We start from the raw sequence: 20,407 nt of genomic DNA on the forward strand, positions 1-20,407 counted from the left end.
ACCAGCAGAACCAGAACATTTGATCAACAAAGAAACTCAAAGTTTGTCTCAAAGTTTCTGAGGATCTTAAACTCAGTGGATGTTTTTCTCTCCATGTTTCCTTCCAGGCTCTGGATTCTCCGACTGCTCTGTCCATCATTGATCTGCTGATATTTTATGGCTCCAGTTTTTCTTCATTAATCTATTAATGATGTTTTTTGCTGCTTGTATTTGAACTGCAGCTCATTGCTCAGTATGACAGATGGAAACGAGTTGATTTCAATCCTTTTATAATATCATCACATTCTGAAAGTTGATCATTTTGTGCTGATTCAGTTCTGAACCATCAACTAGAAAATATTGATCCTTTTCTCTGTGAGGTCATGTGGGTCATTTAGTTCTGGTTCTGAATCCTTCATCAGAGACGCTGCAGAAATGGGAATATTATCATAAAGGAACAACCTGATAGTGAAGATGAATCATTTTAAATCTATTTTCAGTAAAACACATGAGAATGATTTCAGTGAACTGCTGAAGCTTGTTGCATACAAAGCATTACAAAGGTAAGACCTCACTTCCTGTCCTACAAAATAAGCTGAATCAAGATGTTTGAACAAAATGACTTTAACAAAGTCAGTATTTCCTGCAGGACTGTTAATGAATCATCTTGATATTATTTATGTCTCCTTAATGTCCAGGATCTCTGCCAGCAGACTGTGGTCATCCTGATAGAGTTGACTGTCACAACAAACTCAGATTTTCCTCTGGAAGCTGCTCTCACTGGTTTTAGACGACTGACTTTCATTTGCTCCATTAGTGGAATTGACACTAAAATGGAAATTCATCACTTGCTTCCATTTTGTTTTGCTTCCTGCCAACATCAAACTGCTGCATGTGCTGCAGCTCCATATGAGCAGCAGTCAAGTCCCCAGAAAGCTTCCCTGTTTCTAGGAACCGTTTCATCCAGTTAGTCCACTTTCTCTGTCCGTCTCTGTCAGACTGTGAACCTTGAGCTTGTGGAGAACCTCTCCTAACAACCTGCTGCAGATCCATGTGCTGCATCTTTGCTGGTTCTGATTCTGGGAGCAGAAACTCATGACCTGAAGAATCTGCAGCCTTTTGAGCTCAGAGAAAAACTCAGTGGTCTGGATTTATTCAGATGAAGCTGAAGTTGGTTTCTGATTGAATCTTCTGATTCAGGAAGTGGATAAAGGGCCATTCCACCTAATTATTGACTATCAGCATCTTTAATCTGGTCTAGTTAAAGCACTGCAACACCTGGACTCTGTAAACCTGGACTGGATCATCATCAACTAATAGCAGAAGATTTAAAACTAATGTGGGATTTATGGATCTTCAATAAAGGGAGATTTCATGTTGACCTTTGACCTGCTTGACCTGAGGGGGATTTCTACACACTGGGGTCCGAATGCTGTCCTGTTCTGACCTCAGATCAGCAGGTCCAACTCAGTTACACAGAGAAACTAAATTAAACTCTGGATCCAGGAACAAACTCAGAAAATATTGATTAGATCAGAAGAAATGAACTTTGATTTATGATCAATTATATAGAATTATTCACAGAAATATCAATAATTATATCATTAAAATACTCAATGTCTTCAGTCTGCAGCCTTCAGTCTGTAGAAAACCACAGAGATCCTTCAGTCCAGAACCTTCCAGGTTGGTTTCGCTCAGCTCCAGTTCTGTCAGATGGGTCGGGTTGGACTTCAGAGCTGAGAACAGAGACGTCCAGCTGGTCTCTGATAAACTGCAGTTCTCCAATCTGAATAAAGAATAAAAGATGTGAACCAACAGGATGCAGTTAAAACTGAAATATGAACAAATAAATAATAAAATGTGTAAATTAATTTCCCTGAATGTAAAATAAACATGATGAACTGATTCTAACATCTGATCCAGTCAAACTGGTTTAAGAGTCCAAACCAGCAGAACCAGAACATTTGATCCACAAAGAAACTCAAAGTTTTCTATCAGCCTGGATGAGTTGAGCTATTTCTGCTGGTTCCTGATCATCAGACCCGACTTGGTAACTGGATCAGAACCAGTCAGGTTCTTCATTAATGGCCTTTGGGTTCCTATTAAAGCTGCTGAAAGCCAATGGAGGCCATTATTTCCTCAGGAGACGGTTCCTCTCTGACCCGGCCCAACAGAACCACAGCCTCAGGACAAAGCTGAGGAACCTGCTGCTGCTGCAAACCTCACTTTCATTCATTGCATCTAGATTTGCTTTTCTACAATCAGTGGTTTCTTAGACGTTCATTAATGAGGATTTGAACTCGTCAGTGTTTGTGGCTCTGGAGGATCAACATTTCATTCTGATGTAAAGAATCAGAAATAAAACCATCCGAATCTTTACCAAACTGAAACATCTCCATCATTCATTCACAGCATTTCAATTATTTTACTCATTTATTCATCAAAAACATTTTAAAGAGAAAAACTGAAAAACAAAGTTCAATAATCTCAAAGTCTGAAATAAGAAAATAATTAATAAGGTCAAAAGTTTTAGAGATTTTATTCTGATGATTAAACAGGATGTTTTAAAATAATATATTAAAATTAAATTGATTAACTATTGATTAAAGTATCAATAAATGATTTTATTGAATAAATAGAGAAAACAAACCTCAGAATCTTCACTTTACTGACTGAATTCTCCAGGATCTCAACCAGATGCTTCATATCAGATTCTCCAGCTTTATGTATGTAGATCCGATTTATTACCAGTTCAGTCAGATCTGGGTTGGACTTCAGAGCCGAGGCCAAAACTTCACATTCAGCGTTTTGGAGCAACAGTCACCAAGTCTGTGATTAGAGAAGAAATAAATTCAGTTCTAATGAAATCAATCTGGATCATAAACAGACTAAAATATAATAACAGTGATGTCATCATCTGATCATCATCTGATCATCATCTGACCAATATCTACTGAGTTTAACCCACAGAGAATCTGTGCAGTTCCTGGTTAGAGTCCAGGTTCTGGTTCTGGTTCTGGTCAGGTTCTAGTTCTGGTGCAGGTTCTGGTTCTGGTCCAGGCTTCATGTCCTCAGACCTTCAGCTGCAGTCAGATGTTGAAGATCTTCTATCATCAGTGAAGGAAAGTTCAGTTTCTCTGCAGTAGCTGATGAAGAGGCTGACTGAGCTGAATGAAGGAAACGACTGGAGATGATGGAGAGGAGGAGGAACTGCTCACAGCTCTGACTTGGACTAGACCGTCTAGATCTTCCACCAAGCAGGAAGTGAGTTCTAAATGAAGTGAGCAGAACAGGAAGTCCAGCTGCTGTGGACCTCTGGCATCTCTGGGTTTGTTGAGCCAATATCTGCTGCATCATCATGAATAATAGTAATATATTGTATAGAAACATGTTTCCCAGCAGCAGGTTATTAAATGCTGCCACAGAGGAAACTGGGAGCAGAACAAACACATGATGCTCCAGTTCTGTCTCCGTTCATCTGCTGGATTTGATGCTTTAACAAAGTAGAAAGTGGACAGTCGTCAACCTGCTGCAAATAAAAGCTTCACATTGCAGAGCAGCAGCAGAACCGGTCCTGCTGCTCCTTCGGGTCAGAACCGTCCTCTCAGACTGTCGATCTGAGAGGAACTGGGACAAACTGGTTGGAAGAGGGACACATGTCTCTGCAGTGGTCTGTCCATTGTCTCAGAGGAACAAAGGTTTGGATGTCAGGAGAAATGTTGCTAAACTCCTAAAGAGCTGAAGAGCAAAACCCCTGGAGGAGACGGAGCGTTTGTCCAGCAGCATTTCATTGTGAAGCAGTGAAAGTTCTCCAGTAACTAGAAGAGGCTGGATGTCTCCAGAGTTGAAGCTCATGTCTCTGCAGGTCTTCATGGAGGACAGCTAACAGCTTCAACAAAGGCTGCAGATGAAGAGTTGATGAGGAAAATGGTTCCAGCTCTGGAAGCAGATTCTCAGAGCTTTGGGAGGATCTGACAGAAACTAGAACTTTTTCTGGAACCAGACGACAAAAACCACATTTTGGTCTCATTTACAAACTCAGAGGAAACTAGAGGGAGGAGGAAGAGGAGAGGATGATGAAGATCAACACTGTTCACAAAGTTTATAATTATTGCATATATTTAGTTCAATGATTCAAATGTTCATTAAACCTAAAAAATCATTTTACAAAAACAGTCAAAGATCCTAAAATTTTGAATTATGGAGCAGCGGCTCAATGATCTTCGATCTTCAAGAAAATAAATTTTCTAGAGTTCAGGGTTTTCTATTCATTTCAACCTGAAAACTGATAAAAAGTTAAATATTTTTAAAATGTTCAAAATGCCTAAAACCAGAAGCTGCATCTGTCCTGGATGAGCTGAATGTTTAGATGTTTGATTGGCTGAAATAATCCAGAGGATGAAGGAAGTAGATAAAGAGCAAAAACATCCAGAATCAACTTGAAGACAGAAGAAGAAACAGGAGGACAATAGAGCTGAATCAGCATCACACAATGAAAACATCTGGACTCACCGAGCCTTTCTGCAGTTCCTCACAGCTGGAACCAGTCTCTGTCGTCCTGATTCTGATGTGTTGTACTTCTCCAGGTCCAACTCATCCAGAACCTCTGACATCTGCAGCATGAAGGCCAGAGCTGAACAGTCAGACTCTGAGAGCTTCTTCCTGAATCCAGCAGCCGTTGGATCTCCTGATAAAATGAGACGTCGTTCATCTCCACCAGACAGTAGAAGATGTTGATGCTTCTGTCAGCAGAGATTCTATCAGTGTTCATCTTCTTCAGGTTGGTGATGTTCTTCTTCTTCAGGTTGGTGATGTTCATCTTCTTCAGGTTGGTGATGTTCATCTCCTTCAGGTTGGTGATGATTCTCTGGATGGTTTCTGGACTGGTCTCTGTCTGACCCAGCAGATCTTCTAAGAGTGTCTGGTTGGACTCCACAGTGAGACCATGAAGGAAGCGGACAAACAGGTCCAGGTGGCCATTTTTACTGCGGAGGGATTTCTTCATGACTTTCTTCATGAACTCATCTAGAGATGTTTCTCTGTATTCGTCTCCCAGGAATGTCTTGATCTCCTCTGACTTCCTGCTGGTGAAGCAGTGGAGCATGTAGACTGCAGCCAGAAACTCCTGGATGCTCAGATGAACAAAGGAGTAGACGGAGACGTCGCGTGTCCCTCTCTCTCTTTTAAACATCTCAGTGAAAACTCCTGAGAACAACGCAGCATCTTGGATGTTGATGCCGCACTGTGTGAGCTCTTTGTCATAGAAGATCAGGTTTCCCTTCAGCAGCTGATCAAAAGCCAGTTTTCCTAGAGACTCAATCAGCTTCCTGTTCTCTGGACTCCAGATAGATTTGGTCTTTTTTCCTCCATCAAACTTTTCCTCCTTGATTTTGAGTTGAACCTTCAGGAACTCTATGTACATCTCAGTCAGAGTCTTGGGTAGTTTCTCTCTCTCTCTGGTCTTCATCACATCCTCCAGAACGTTAGCAGTGATCCAGCAGAAGACGGGGATGTGACACATGATGTGGAGACTTTTGGATTTCTGGATGTGGGAGATGATCCTGCTGGCCTTCTCTTCATCATCTCTGAATCTCTTCCTGAAGTATTCCTCCTTCTGGGGGTCAGTGAACCCTCTGACCTCTGTTACCATGTCAACACACTGAGCAGGGATCTGATTGGCTGCTGCAGGTCGTGTGATTATCCAGAGGAGAGCTGAGGGAAGCAGTTCCTTCCTGATGAGGTTTGTCAGCAGAACATCCACTGAGCTGTACTCTGTAGCATCTGTCAGGATTGGATTGTTGTTGAAATCCAGATTAAATCGACTTTCATCCAGACCATCAAAGATGAACAGAACCTGGAACGATTCAAAGTTTCTGATTCCTTTGGTTTTAGAAAATAATTTATGAATCAGTTCTAATAAGCTGAACTTTTCTTCTCTCAGTAAATTCAGCTCTCTGAAGGTGAATGGAAATATGAAATCAGTGTTCTGGTTGGTTTTGCCTTCAGCCCAGTCCAGAGTGAACTTCTGTGTTAACAGTGTTTTCCCAATGCCAGCCACGCCCATGGTCATCACTGTTCTGATTGGTTGATCTCTTCCAGGTGGGACTTTAAAGATGTCTTCTCTTCTGACTGTTTCTTGTTTCCTGGATGCTGTTTCAATCTGTCTGACCTCATGTTCCTGGTTGACCTCTCTAGTTAACCCCTCTGTGATGTAGAGCTCAGTGTAGATCTGGTTCAGATCGGTTTTATTTCCAAGTTCAGCGACGCCTTCAGAGAGACTTTGGAACATCATCTTCAGAGACGCTTTAAGTTCAGGCTGATACTGACCAACAATATCTGAAAAAAGAAAAGAAAACAAACAAAATAAAAACAATTTGCAATATTCTAACAAGTAACTGCACTAATACAGTGAACATTTTGATTCTTCTTCAAAAACTTCTGTGAAGGAAACATAATTCAATAATTAGAGAAAACCTATTGAAAGTTATTCCAACATCAGTCTCAGGGCCGGCCCAAGGCAATCTGTTGCTTAGGGCCCCAGGGCCACCAAGGGATCAAGAGGCCCCTTCAGTGGAGCTGATTTTTGTTCTTATTAAATAATGATTTCTATGTCATCACAATAACAAAAACACACAATTTAATCATTTCACCATTTTAATGTGGTCCAGATACATTAAAAGGGTTGAAATCAACTTGTATTGAAGCTTCACAAATCGAAGCTTTCATGGAGCTTGGTTTAGAGAAAAAAAAACAACTACAAACTTGGTTTTAGAAATTCTGGCCTGAATAATCTACACCATGATTGAAGTCTACATATTTTAGCTTTTGAAGTAGATAACATTAAAGATGTTAAAGGAGAATTTATGTGGAATTGTCTTCAGTCATTTCCCTAATTGTAAGCTACAATAGGAAACTAATTTTCCAGCAGAACCTTAATGGCCTGGTGTAATAACCAATAAAAGTAGAATAAAAATCCTTCTCAGCAAGATCAGATTAACCATATTGGCAGATGGGCAATTTGCTAACCTAGAACTATTTCCACCTTGTTTTTTTGTTTTATTATACACTATATTTCTGTTATTCTAAACACAACATTAATATAAACCAATACCTTGAGCCATCCTTTCTGCTAGTTCATTTAGAGCTGATGACATGTTATGCTGCAACATGACCCTTCAGAGTAAGAGTCTTCACTTGTAATTTTATAAACAAACAAAATAAAAAGTAAAATTTGTACATTTATCTTGTGGCCAATTTTTTGAACAGGGTCAAATTAAACGAGGACTTTATGAAGTCGAGTTACTGATACATAAGTTTCCGCCAGCTGGAAAAAGACAGATTCAGTTGAAACAACTGACCACAAAAAGACTTTTAATCATTAAATGTCCAATGAACTCCAACCCGGAGGCGGCCATGATTGTGGCGGGGGACTTTAACCACGTGGAACTGAAGGCTGTGTTTCCCAAATTCCACAAGTTCATAAACTTTCCCACCAGAGACAATAACATTTTGGATCAGGTCTACTGCAATACCCCCGGAGCCTACAAGGCTGTAGCAGGTCCACATCTGGGCATGTCTGACCACATCTCAGTGGAGCTGATTCCTGTCTACAAGCCTCTGGCCTGCAGAACTAAGCCGACCACCAGAATAGTTCAGGTCTGGACTGAGGAGGCCTCCTCTGCACTTCAGGACTGCTTTGAGCACACAGACTGGAGTGTGTTCAGGGACGGAGCAGACTTGGAGGAATACTCATCGTCCGTTCTGTCCTATATTCAGTTCTGCACTGATGCTGTCCTACCTGCTAAGACCATAAAAGTGTTTCCAAACCAGAAACCATGGCTGGACAGCACAGTACGGGCCCTGCTGAAAGCCCGGGATGCTGCCTACAGATCTGGAGACAGGTTGGCTTATAGCAGGGCCCGGTCGGAACTGAAAAAAGGAATTAAGCAGGCCAAGCTCCAGTACAAACAGCGGATTGAGGAACACTTCACCAACAACGACCCCAGTAGCATGTGGAGAGGCATCAGGACCATGACAGACTACAAACACAGCACTCAGCTGACCAGCCGCGACCCCACCCTGCCTGACACCTTAAACAGCTTCTTTGCCCGCTTTGACACAGTGGGCAGCAGAGAAGCTGTACATCTACCCCGACTGGAAGAGCAGTACCAGCCTCTCGTCCTGCAGCAGCACCAGGTGACGTCCACCCTGAGGAGGATCAACACCCGCAAAGCTACAGGACCGGACAAGGTGTCAGGCCAGACGCTGAAAACGTGCGCCGACCAGCTGGCAGGAGTGTTTCTGGACATTTTCAATCTGTCCCTGCAGTTCACCATGGTTCCTGAGTGTCTCAAGTCTTCCACCATCATCCCTGTACCGAAGAAGACGACCATCACCAGCCTGAACGATTACCGGCCCATCGCTCTGACCCCGGTGATCATGAAGTGCTTTGAGAGGATTCTTCTGAGGTACATCAGACACTTCATCCCCGCAGACCTGGACAGCCTCCAGTTCGCCTACAGAGCGAACCGGTCAACAGAGGATGCTGTCTCCATCACTCTGCACACAGCCCTGACCCATCTGCAGCATCCCAACACCTACGTCAGGATGCTATTTGTAGACTTCAGCTCAGCATTTAACACCGTCATCCCAGACAAGCTGGTGCTGAAGCTACTCAAGGTGGGGCTGCCTGCTTCACTGTGCCACTGGATCAGAGACTTCCTCACCAACAGGCCTCAGGTGGTGAGAATAGGTGGCTCAACATCGTCCCCACTGGTCCTCAACACAGGCACGCCGCAGGGCTGTGTGCTCAGCCCAGCTCTCTTCACCCTGTTTACACACGACTGCGTTGCCATCCACCCCACCAACACAGTCGTCAAGTTCGCGGACGACACAACAGTAGTGGGTCTCATTTCAGACAACAACGAGACCCACTACAGAGAGGAAATTCTGCAGCTCACTCAGTGGTGTTCAGCCAATAACTTGGTGCTGAACACAGGGAAGACCAAGGAGGTCATTGTGGACTACAGAAGGTCCAGGAGGACGGGTCACACTCCCCTTCTCATAGATGGAGAAGAGGTGGAGCGTGTGGACAACATCAAGTTCCTGGGCCTCCACATCACCTCTGACCTCTCCTGGAATACCAACACCTCCCACCTGGTGAAGAAAGCACAACAAAGGCTCTTCTTCCTCAGGAAACTGAGACGGGCTGGACTTTCCTCACGGCTGCTCGTGAACTTTTACAGGGCAACGATCGAGAGCGTCCTCTGCCTCAACGTGACTGTGTGGTACGGTAGCTGCACAGCACTGGAGAGGAAACAACTGACACGGGTGGTGAGAACAGCACAAGGCATTGTGGGATGCCCCCTCCCGGACCTGGACTCTATTTACATAGGCCGGGTCAAGAAGAGAGCTGGATCCATAGCCATGGATTCCAGCCACCCGGGCCACAGTCTGTTTGTGCCGCTGCCATCAGGCAAGCGGTACAGGAATATACGGACTACAACAAACAGACTGAGAAACAGTTTCTTCCCCACAGCCGTCAGAGCCATTACTCCCTGCCGCCCCCTCCCACACATATCATAACCTCACATACACCCCCCACCCCCACACAGCCATATTGTTCTGCACTTGCACTGTCACATCATCTGCACTTTACCATAATTGGACCTGCTGCTTCTTCTTTGGTGTGGTTGAGTGCCTTTAGTTAATTTTAGTTGTATATATTATTATTATTGTGTGTTTGTTTATTTAATATTGTATTTGACTTTTTGCACGGGAGTTGCAATAGAAATTTCGTTGAATCCTGTTCAATGACAATAAATGCTTTTCTATTCTATTCTATTCTAAATGTCAACTAAAGACGTGGATCTGGTTCCACAGAGACGATAGAAGGAAGAAGCTCTGATTGGACATGTTCAGTCTCACCTGGAGCACAGCTGCTCTGATTGGCTGTCGGTCCAGATACTGTTCTGGGTCGTTTCCCACACTGGGGGCAGCTGGTACAGCCCGGATCCATCAGAACATTCTGACCCAAACCACAGCAGGATGGAAGCTCCTCCTCATTAAAGCTGCTCCTGTGAAGACATTTCTTCATCACTGAAATATTCACTAGCAACAGGCTGGAGCTGAACATGTTCATGAAGGTCCACAAAGAACCAGGGACCAGAAACTGGGTCAGAACAGAACCTCAGAACATTGATGATTTCTGGTTTTAAGTACTTCATTGAATTATATTTGGTATGATGACTGATGCCAGTGTTCCCAGTCTGGAAGATGCTGGTTTCACTGCTTCAGTGGGTTTACAGACAATCTGAATTGTTGCTCCTCACATGTTTTTGTTTCATGCAACATTTTAATCCATATTAATTCATTCAAACTGATTTACTGACCAACATCCTTCATGTATAACTTTAAATTAATAATAAAGAAAATTAAGTTACTGTTTATTAAAACACTGAGATCAACCAGTTAATTTATATTTTATCTCTATAGATTCACATGAATCAGTTAGAAACTGGTTTCTTACTTTCTGTCTGAGGGTCCAGGTTCATTACTGAAGTCTAGAGGTTCTGGTTGGACCAGTCACTCCTCATAGATGGACTGATGGATCCTGGAGGTTCTTTTAGATCCAGATCTTCCATCTTCTGGACCTTTGAGAGAGAAACCAGAACCCCAGTCCCAGTGATCCAGTTCCAGTAACTGGAGCAGAAAGCTGGTTCCCATCATGTGTTCAGAGGATCAGAGTGAATCAGGTGAATGAAAGAGTGAACATCTCCTATGAAGTGGTGAACGTATTTAGCTCCAAAGGTGAACTTGAACCCATCATGACTCTACTGTAAATCTATATGGAGGGAGTCAGTGTGCAGGAGGTTCTGAGGGAGCAGCAACTCAGGTCGGGTCCACAGCTCTCCTCCAGACAGAACCGGGTCCAGCTGGGATCTCAGCAACATGTCAGCCTCTGTGTGCAGCTCAGCAGGATTTCCTCTCAGATAACGAATCACAAAGCAGCTTTCAGGGACCACAGCATCCAGCTGAGGTATCAGCTGGACCCGCTGCAAGGAATCATGGGTAAATACCAGCTGCTTCTATAGGGGGATGAAGCCCCCCTCACTCAGCGAGGCCTGAAACATATTTAGTCAATTGATCCGTCTCAGAATAGAACTTTAATATCAAGAGGCACATTAATGCAACATTTTTAGCTAGAAATTGAAATGTAAATAGTTTCTTACAACTGATATAAAATGTGTTTAAATTATTAATATTGCTCCATTTAAAGGAATTATAAAGTTATTTTAGGGGTGCACCGATTGCAGTTTTCAGGCCGATCACTGAACTTTAAAAAGCCTGAACTCCTGATTTTGATTTTAGCCTAAACAATTTCTTTTGTTGAGTTGGCAACTGGTTCTGGATCAGTCAGTCTGGGTCTGGATGCAGTTTTCCAGCAGAGCTTTAAGAGACAAAGAGTTTCTTCTTGCTGTAAGAAGCAACAAGAGGAAAACCTGGAAAAAGACGAAACTCAGTGAGGAGGAAGAGAGAAAATCTGTGGACTGCATAAAGCCGGTTCTGATCCACAGAAAAGAAAAACATGTTTCTGCTGAACCCCAGACTGCTGAGGGACGGAGTGATGTGATTCACTTTCTGCTGATTTCAACAAGCAGAGAAACTAGTTTACAATGTTTCTGTTCTTTTATTTTATGTTTAAACACCAGAGGTTTTACAGTGAGAGTTCCTGCAGCAAGAAACAGATGCACTGTAAAATTCATTTATTTAGGTTTAATTTTAAAAGTTAATTCTTGCACACTACACAAACAGGTCAGCCTTGGATGCTGGTGCTCGCAAAAAACAATATTGCAGTTGATCAAAGTGAACAAAAATAAAAACAAACAATTAATGTAAGAAAATAGAAATCAAAACATCACCAATTCAAGTAAGTAGGTGCGCAGCATTAAGACAGAGACCTTAGCTCACTCTGGGTTAAAAGCTAGAAAAAAAATGTTTTTAATTAGATTTAAAAAGTTGTATCATAGAGTTGACCACCCATCTCTGATTAGTGGGTCCTTTTTGACTTGGTGACGTCATCTTTTTGCAATATCTTTGTAGTGACAAGTTTTATCACTTCATATTCCAGATATTTCTCAAAAATATGTTACTGATATCATGCAAATAAATATTTTGATTTACCTTTAATACATTTTGAGAAATAGCATGTTTTATATTTCTACCCCTTAATGAGGGTCAAAAATGACCCGCATTCATGTCTTATGGAATTTAATGGGAATTTTTGTTTCTTACCAACTTAGGACTCAGTGTTTACGGTTCACTAAACAGTGTTTAGTGAACTGTAAACACTGAGTCTGTGTCACCCTTAAGTAATAATATTTTACAAAGAAAGAACTCCTACAGATAAGTATTATCTTTATTTTCACCTCACAAATGTGTCAATCATCAGTAACAGTGTTATTGTCACAAATCAACCATTAGTTAAGTGAAATTGTGAAATGCTCTCAAAATAAAGCATTTCATTTAACCCGTGACGAATTCTTTTCGAGATCAGGCATTTAAGAAAGTAATTAGAAGAGCTGAGCGACCCAGGCTTCGGTGGCGGAGAACCCAGGAAGCTGCGGTGGTTCATCAGTTAGAAAGGCTCCAGAAAGCCGAGAGAGACACGGAGAAACACGGAGGGACCCGGAGTGGCAACACTTACTGTTATTAATAAGTCAACAATTATTTGTTGACTTGTTAACAATAGTCAACAATGAAAATGTGCTTGTGATAAAATCCAACCCGCTGAGATCAGAGCACTGAGCAGAGTGAAAATATCTAAAGGAGAGAAATTTTGTATTAAAGTTTTTTTCAAGTAAAACACAATTAACTGAATTCACCTGTAAGTTCATTTTAGCTTGTTAATTATTTGATCAGAAAGCACGACTGTATAAATTTCTTAGGGTGTGATATAAATAGTATATTGGGGTTTTGAAGCAAAATGATCACAATTATTCTGTTTTCCAGAAAAATTTATTTTTCTTAAATATTCTCCTGACTCTAAACTGGAAACTCACCATGTTGAAGTTGACCAATTATATATTTCATCAGGAAATTGAAGTGTTATTTACGATATACAGACGTGTTATCTATACATAAATAACACATAAGACAGACCATAATAATATTTATAATGAGAAAATATAACGTGATGAACTTAACAGAAGTCAGAAACCAGTTGCAGCTCTACAAACTCTATTTATTCTGAGCGGGGTATTTCCGCCCTCTAGTGGCCATTATTGGGAACTACAATCTTGATAATGAATTGTTAACGTTTAATATCAACTTAATGTGGAGCTTAGAGAAAAACTAACAGTCTGTCAACCGTTTTCTGACTCAGACATTATCATGACATCTTTTTATTCACTGTTTGGTGTTACTGTTGTAATGAAGAGTTTTAAATCATAAAATAAAGCTCCTGTATTAAACTCTTTTCAGGACGTTTTTCTGATCAAAGTCAAACTGAATAAAATCCTGCAGTGACTTTTATTTAACGGCATTAACAAATGTTGATCTGACTTGATAAAAGTGAACATTAAAACAAAGGAACAATAAATCTGGCTGAAAAATGTCCTTGAAGAATGTCTGTAGTTTCGACAATTCACCACCAGAGGGCAATATGAACTCACTCAACCGTCACAAAACTGATAAACTTTCAACTTTTCATGAAAGAGTTTCTGATGACTAAAACCTACATTGACTTAATCCTGTACCTATTAATCTATATATTCGTACTTGTATGTTATCAGAGATGGAAATGTATTTTTAAAATAATTCAGACAACAAGTTAAACAACAGCTACTAAGAAATAGTAATATTTTCTTGTTACTCTTGATGGAAATGTAGTAACAGAAAACAAAAACATTTCATTTTATTCAGTAAAAATCCTAGTAGAAATATTAGCTTTGGATAATTTTGAGAATCAAAGTCTAGAAAAACTATAAACATTATGTTGATGGTATCACATCAGTGATAAAACTCAAGCAGCTGAGATCAGGACATCCAGCAGGATAAAACCATCTACAGAACAATTAATAAAATTGAAAAGTCAATGAAGCTTTTAAAAATATTTGAGCATTGTAGTTAACAGAACATTATTTACATTTTTGGGTTTGTATTAATAAGGTACTCGCTCTGTACTGCCCTCCTGTGGTGACATAATGTAACTACACACTAAAATCATTCAGACCAGCTTAATGATAAAGTTCTATGATAATAAAACTTTGATCGATTATTAGTGAACTGAAGGTCAGTCGCTGCTGTTCAGAATCAGAGTTTAGATCCGAAACTTCTGACAATCAGCTTCTCTTTAAAACAAGATGCCTCTGGAGGTTTGATGTTAGGAGAATTTTTCCAGTAGAGCGTTACATGCTGCTTTGGTGTCTTGACTGTAAAATCATATTTTAACGAATTAAACCAGCAGAGAGGATTGTGGGTAGGACAGCTCCTCTGTCTCCTCCAGATCTGTTGGAGCAGATCAACCTCAGCAGACAGACAGGATTTTAAACTGATCATGTTCTGAACTCTGAGGATGTTTTTCTGAACTCAGAGCTGAGCTGCAGAGATTTCCTCTGTCAGAATCTCTGGTTGTTATCAAGAGGTTCAAAGGTTGATAACTTTACCTTTATAAAGTAATGTTATCTATGAACACAGAGCCTGAGAGGGACAGGCCCAGAAGAACAAACTACAGATAACAAACTCCTCAATTTAGCTCCTCAATAAAGCACTGAAGCAGCTGTTTGGTTTTAAACTATTTAATGTCCATATTGATCTATGAATGTATTGATTATTTTAGTGATGATATGGAAGAGTACAACTCAAGCAACAGAACCAAACTAAAGTCAAATTTCTCCAAGAGGGACAATTAAAGAGACTTTATCAGGATCAACGGGTCGGTCCAAGATTCCCACTGACAGAAGAAAGTTTGAACTTCCTGCTTCTATGTTAGTTTGAGTCCATCTGTCAGAAAATAAAAGCTTCGTCTGTTTCCTGTGAAGATATGACGAGCTGGAGCTGAAGGAGAATCAGGCCGAGTTCTGGTTCTGGTTCCTCCACACAGAGAAAACCCAAAGAGAGGAAAACAAGAAGAAGAGAAAACTCACCTGATCCAGATTCTGCTCTGCTGCTACATGAACATTGAACTCATTTCTCCTGACCTGATACCTGACTCCACCTGAGGCTCCGCCCCTGCCCAGGTGATTTAAACACCTTTAATGTCTTTTTCCCTTTGAATCAACAGTAAGCTGAACTGTAAAACTCTGAGCTCAGATTTAAGCTTTTTAAGGGTTTTTCTCATTTTTAGGTCGTTATCAATACAGGAAGTAGTTCAGTAAGACAGGAAGTGATCAGCAGAAATCCTGGGAGGAGATCTGATCACTTTAGTTCAGCTTTAATATTTCTGTCTTTATTTCTAGTCTGGAAAACATTCTGATCCATTTATAGAAGGATCATTTTCTGATTGCTTCGACTTCTTTAAGCCTTAATCTTTCTCAACATCCAAACAGCTCCACACGTTACAAAGTGGAGCTGATGGTGTTAGTGTATGAAGCAGTTAGTGCTGATGGTGGTGAGGTGAATCTGCAGCTGATGGACGAAAACAAGGTCTGTCCTGATTGGACGACTCGGATCCATCAGAACAGCTCACTTCGGTCATTAAAGATATTTAACCATAAATCTTTACAACACTCTAAAGTCTCTTCTGATTCAAACAGTTGTGCAACAACAGGTTTAGTTTGTTAATCAATAACTATCAATATGAACTTCCAGGTTTTAGTCTAAACAATTGTGGAAATTTGAAGGAAAGTCTGCAATCACCTGTATTCTAGTGAATGAACAAGAGCCACTTTCTGCTCTCTTTTTGCTAAAAGAAGTTTTTACTAGTCTTTCTGAAACTTAAATATCCAAAAGATTGGAGGTTTTACTTTCTAAACCTCCACACTTCTAGAAATGCAGCATTTTAGCTTTATATTAAAAACAATAAACTACAAAACAGCTTCCATTAAATACATCAATTGGACATGATGAGCTTTAGCTCTTCAGAATTGTCAATATGGCTGACTCTCAGATCCAAAAATGTGTCCATGTTTACGCTATTTGACATTAATATTTTATCTGCATCACATTCTAACACAGCATCTAAACGTATGACTGTTTTTAACATATAATACATGGTTACACTGATAACCACGACATAACATGCATTGACAACCAGAGAAGAAAAGGAACATTATTTTGATTTGAAATTAAACATTGAACACTTTTCTATATAAAAACATGCTATGACAGTCTTTACTATATGTGTGACCAAAACATTCATCACATAATCTGGAATAAGAGATACCAATTGATGTTTCACACCTATTTCAAGTTCATCTCCTCTTGTTGTGTTTGCCGTAACTGATGAAATCAAATAATCCTGAGATACGTAACAAAGTTTGGAATAAATATCCTTTCTGTGGTTTGTCACAACATTTCACATTTTTTACTTTACAGAAACATATACTTCCATTTCTTTGGTTGTTGTTTTTTGTTGTTTTTTTTTACAATTGCTGTGTTCGTATTTGGAATATTTATTTTTATTTCCTTATTTTAAGGAACATCAGCTGGTCTTTGGGTTTCCCCTCCAGCTGATTTATTGTCTCACTTGAGTTCATAGTTTCTCTCTAAGGACACATTTATCAGCAACTCTGAAATTATTTCAGTTATAATGTTTCTATTGTTGAATTACTCTGATTCCTTCCTCAGAAAGCCTCACTGAAGGAAAGCAGTGACAACAGGTTTCTGCAGGGTTATCTCACAGCGTGAACCAAGGCCTCTAGAAAAACTGACCGTGAAGATGTACAACTTGCTCTGTTTAACCCTGTGTCTGGAATGAGACTATAAAGTGCAAGATACCTTGTGTTTTAGTTAGTGATTGTCTTTGTAGCCATGTGATGAAGTGTTTTCCTCTCCCTTTAGAGTTACAGTGTTCTTTGTGATTAGGGATCCTGAAAACAATAAAAAGAGAGAAGCAGGCAAATGTGGTTTCAGAGCAGCAGGAGATTGTAACTGACAGCACATCTCTGTCTGTTCTCCTCACGAGTAAGAAAGAATCTAAATCTCTTGTCTTTCCTGTGTTTGTTGAATCTGTATTTAATAGGTGTTAAACCTGACAAGAGTGAAACAAAACTAGAATAAAGATAGAAAACATTCAGTATTTCTGTTTTGCTGAAGCAGTTATGAAACAGCCGCTTTTTTCATGGATTCAACAGAAAACCAACAAAACAAACTATTTTTATTTTTGATAGTAGATTATGAGCGCTCACTGCCTCTGGTGGTGAAATATTGCAACTACAGATATTCCTATTCATGGTAATTTCTCAACCAGATCATTTGTTTAACTTAATTGTTCTCATTTTCACTTTATCAGTTCAAATAAAATCAACTTAAATTAAAGTTTCTAAAGAGCCAATGCAAGGTTAATAAATGGAAAAGAAAATTAAACTTACTTCAGAAAAATCCTCCCAAAAAGATTAACTCTTGTTAATTTTTAGAATCAAGGCCTGAAAAATATAAACAATGAAAATGTGCTTATGATAAATCTAACCTGCTGAGATCAGAGCATTGAGCAGGACGAAAATATCTAATGGAGAAAAATTAAACATAAAAAGTTACATTTTAAAACATTACCAGATATTACTTAGTAAATTGTATGACTGTGAATCTGTGAATAAATTTATAACACATACAATGATATGATGTTGCTGCTGTTAATTTATTTAAATACCTTTATCTGTTTGACATGACTATCGAGGAATAGGAAAATTAAATAGTGGTGGTTGAAAACTTCAGCAGAATTTAATTTGATGCTTTTGATTAAACATTTCGGGAGAAAAAAAGGAAAACTAAAAGCATTATTTAATATGAAACGCTAACCGAGAATATTACCTTCTTTTAGCTCTTAATCTGAAAGAAACAACCGGAAGTGATTGTGGTATGTATATTCTCTAACTTTATAGAGTAGCTGCAGTTACCATCTCGGTCCACTAGAGGGCAATAACCGCCCTGCTCTGAGAGAAGTTCAGTTTGTTTGTTGTGCATCAATCTTCTGAATGTTTCAAGGATAAATTAATCAATCATAAATATTCTCCTGGCCTCAAACCACAAGCTCAGCGTCTAAACCAGAATTGAAGAGCTTCGTTTCAACTCTTATGGAGCCAAAGCTCCTCTGAAGCTGCTGCTAGAGTCTGTTAGCATCGCTAGAGCCGCTAATAGTCTCTGCGGGCTGTTTTCAACTCTGTGCAGCTCCTTGTCCACACTGACCGATAAAACACGATGCATGTTAAAGTATGGATAACACTTATTTTTTACATTCCATTATAAATGTTAAAAGTAATATGTATCATGAGAAAGATATAAACGTGATCAACTTAAACGTCAAAGCTGCAGCTCAAAACTCACCTCTATATTGAGAGCGGGGTATTTCCGCCCTCTGGTGGCCATAGTGGGAACTGCAGCCCTGATTAGGCTGTTTTTCTTTTTTTTTTTACATTTAATATCCAATTTATAAAATAAAACTAACAATCTTCTCAACCAGAAGATAAATAATAAATTAATCAAAAATAATAGTACAGCCATTTAGAGAGTTTTAAATCATAAAAGATAGCTGGTGTGTTAAAAACTCTTTACAGTTTTTTTCAGTGACTCTATTTAACGGCATAAACATATGCTGACTTGATAAAAGTGAACATTAAAACAAATTTAAATAATTCAAAATGCAAGGTAAATAACAGCTACTTAGAAAAAATAATAATACTATAGAAATGTAGTTACAAAAATGTTTCTATTCAGTTAAAATCCTTACAAAAATATTAACTGAGGGTAATTTTGAGAATCAAAGTCTGGAAAAACTATAAACACACTTTTATTAGTCATGAACGTCAAGCAGCTAAGATTAGAGCAGAAAAAAACCATCTAATGAAAAATAATAAATAATATTAAAATTAACAACTCAAAGATGTTTTTAAAAATATTTTAGCATATAGTACATAGATTATTTACATTTTTAGGTTGTTTTTGCCAGTTAGTCACTCTGTACTGCCCTCCTGTGGTGACACAATGTAACTACACACTAAAATCATTTAGACGAGCTCAATAATAAACTTCTATAATAAAACTTTGATCGATTATTAGTGAACTGAAGGTCAGTCGCTGCTGTTCAGCATCAGAGTTTAGATCCGCAGCTGCTGATAATCAGCTTCTATGTAAAACAAGATGGTGCTAGTCTGTTAGCATCGCTAGCATCGTTAGCTCCGCTCAGAGTCTCTGCGGGATGTTTTCAACTCTGTGGAGCTGCTTCTAATTCACACTGACAGAGAAAACATTAAATGAACCCAGGAGAAGAATCTGCCTCCATTTATCACTGGGAATCAGTTATTCCGCTGGTTTGAAGCTGGAAACCAGTTAGCTTCCGCGCTAAAGACTCGCATCATTTCCAGCAGCGAATCTTTCTTTATTGGTAACCATTGCGACCAGGAACCTCAGCAGTGAGTTCAGTCCCTCTGGTGGCTGAACGTGGCAATTACAACAATAAAGTTGGAAAATTTAGAAATACGTTTCCTATGAGACCTTTCAAAATAAAATACCGGGAAGTAAAATAACTACTGTGATAGTTATTTTAGCATCACTAAGAATCAGTGATTCTCAGTGAATCAGCAGTACTAAGAAACTTGGAGGAAAAATAATATTTATTAATGAAATGATTATCATGTATTTTATTTAAACATCTTCAGTCTAAATGATGCAAAATAAGCTGCTTTAAATTATAAAGCTTAAAAATTCTCAAATCAACTGAAATGGATGTTTCTGATTTTATTAAAAGAAATTGTCGAACAAAAGATACAAACTTAAAATATATTTGGATTTATTTGTTAATCTGAATACAATAAGCTAAACAACATGGAGGATTAAAATAAAGATGTAGTTACTATATTTGTACAAAATCAAATGCATAAAACGCCCACAAAAAACATTATGAAAAACTTTATGAGCTCATCCTTAAACACAGAGGAACCCACGTTACATTAAAGTAAATATGAACAGAATAATATGAACCAGTCACCACGTTATCCCATAAATTCAGAATAAATCAGCACAATCACAGTAAAGAGCCTGATGTGACATATTGAGTCTCCATTCCCCCTAATGTTCTCTAGATTAACTGGAAACTGAAAAAGTTCACCACCAAAAACAAAACGAGAAATATTAAAGCACTGAGAATCAATGACTATGATGCAAAACTTAATTATTTAAATACTTTTAGAATGACTATAAAATATATATGTATTTATTCAGATTAAAAGATGGATGTTCCTGAAAACTGTTCCAAGATCAGAGTTTCTGTGAG

At 39.2% G+C, this 20,407-nt stretch overlaps 1 pseudogene; it reads right to left on the bottom strand.

The window, feature by feature from the left end:
* Positions 1-1,575: 1,575 nt before the first annotated feature.
* Positions 1,576-18,504, bottom strand: LOC129357622 (NLR family CARD domain-containing protein 3-like; annotated as a pseudogene).
* Positions 18,505-20,407: the final 1,903 nt, after the last annotated feature.

Source organism: Poeciliopsis prolifica, unplaced genomic scaffold (assembly GCF_027474105.1).
Source record: "Poeciliopsis prolifica strain line A6 unplaced genomic scaffold, Auburn_PproV2 SCAFFOLD265, whole genome shotgun sequence".
In the NCBI taxonomy this organism is placed as follows: Eukaryota; Metazoa; Chordata; class Actinopteri; order Cyprinodontiformes; family Poeciliidae; genus Poeciliopsis; species Poeciliopsis prolifica.